Genomic DNA, 2,043 nt, shown 5'->3' with positions numbered 1-2,043 from the left:
CTTGCTCCGGCCCCTCAACTCAGCATCCCCTGGAGTCTGACTCTAAAGACCTTCTCTTGGGGGGGGGGGTCCTTTCCCCCGCCCCCCCACAGCACCACCTTCAGTCTGTGCACACCTACTTCCTGTCCACCCCCATCTTTCAGCCAAGTTCTCTACTTCAATTTTATTGGCCCATTGTGGAGCTGTCCACCTTGTTAGCAGCTCACATGTGCTCCAAATGGCATTTCTTGTCATCTTTACTCTTAAAGTCAATCTGTCCCAACACCTGGTCCCTGGGCCCAGGGCTCCCTCTCCACCTGCCCCCACCACTCTAGTCTTCCATAGACAAAGGCCATGGGATCTTCTCTCTGCCTCCTGCCACCCTCAGATGACCTTGCTGGGGTGGGGAGCTTGGAGGTAGAACAGCCCAGGGCTTTGCCAGAGGAGTAGTAGGAGAGGGTGAGGCGGGCCAGCCCTGGGAGGGAAGGGGAGCAAAAATCCCTGTCCCCTTCAAGGTCCTTCTGGCTGGACTAAGAAGCAAATTGACATGAGACAGATTAACAAGAGAAAATCATATTTAATAGCATACGTGCAGGGAGTCCACACAGACATGGCAGTCAGGCAAAAGAGGCACCAATGTCATCCCGAATTAAGGAGAAGGGGGTAGGGGTCTGAGATTACCAAAGAAAGGAACCCAATTTACAGGAAGATGAAACCAGTAAATGTTCGGCGCACAAATGTTTGCCTTGCCAGATAGATGGGTCATACTCGGATCAAATTTAAATTTAAACTTCTCTGAAGTTTCACACATTAACAGTTGTGCTGGTACGTGTTTCTTTCCAGTGAACCAGTCTATTCGTCCAGACAGTAGGTCAGTTTATACAAACTCATTCCAGAAGGCAGTGATGCAGATGTATTCACAACATTAGGCCTGTGGTCCAAGTAATCATGTATGAAACAAGAGGCTTTTCTATGGAAACACAATGGTTCTGAGGGGATCAAATGTTAAGCCAGTTTCTGAGTTGTGAGGGCAGCAGGTGGAGCAGACTTCTAGATGTTGGACTCGGAGCATCTCAGATAGAGTGAGGGCAGGCTGTGCAAGCAGACAGATCCTCCGGGTTTGTAGTTCAAGTGTGTCTGGTGCTTTCTGCTTGGCCCCCCAGGCGATAGGCACAAAGATTGTGTATGTGTGAGCTAGTGTGGTGATTTCTCTAAGTTTACGTAAGTGGTTTACATTTAGTTGGCAGAACTTCAGGGAAAGGGCAGTTTTCGTTCTAAAGGATTCCAAGTCAGAAAGGTGGGAGAAAGCTCAAAATGTCTGTTTGGAGAGTTGTAGCCAGGCGGTAGAAGACACTAGAAGAAATCAGGACCAAATCCAGTGTATAATGTATAGTAATAAAATCTAAAATGTACAATGATGTGTTGTTGAGACATATTTTCTCTCTATAATCACCCTCACTTTGACCAAGATAACCAAATCAACACAAGTTTGTTTGCAAAATAAGTCATTTCCAATAAAACTTGGCCTGACTATTTACAAAAGTACAGCAAGAATTGTAGTTGACTCTTTAAACCTGCTTTGCTAGAAGTTTTCAGAAGGAATCTCCAGGTGAAGTTTTTTTTTTTTTAATCATTTATTTGTTTCTGAGAGAGAGTGAGAGAGACAGCACCAGCAGGGGAGGGTCAGAGAGAGAGGGAGACACAGAATCTGAAGCAGCTCCAGGCTCTGAGCTAGCTGTCAGCACAGAGCTTCCCACGGGGCTTGAACCCACTAACCGTGAGATCATGACCTGAGCCAAAGTTGGACGCTCAACCAACTGAGCCACCCAGGTTCTCCTCCAGGTGAAGTTTAATAACCTCTTGAGGCCAGGAGCCAAGCCAATTGCTTGCCATCAGCATTTGCCTGCAATGTGTATAGATTTGGGTGAACTCCCCTCTTTTCAAGGTTTCCCCAAACATCCCGAGTTTCCTGCACCTGCCAGGAAATGACTTCTTTACTCACCAGGGAAGGCTGCTGGGAACTCTGTAAACAAGCTGGTATTTCTTTTTTTTTTAATCTTTTTT

This window comes from Hyaena hyaena, unplaced genomic scaffold (genome assembly GCF_003009895.1).
Source record: "Hyaena hyaena isolate Hyena2069 unplaced genomic scaffold, ASM300989v1 scaffold_21, whole genome shotgun sequence".
Taxonomy (NCBI): domain Eukaryota; kingdom Metazoa; phylum Chordata; class Mammalia; order Carnivora; family Hyaenidae; genus Hyaena; species Hyaena hyaena.
Note: the sequence above shows the minus strand (reverse complement) of the source record.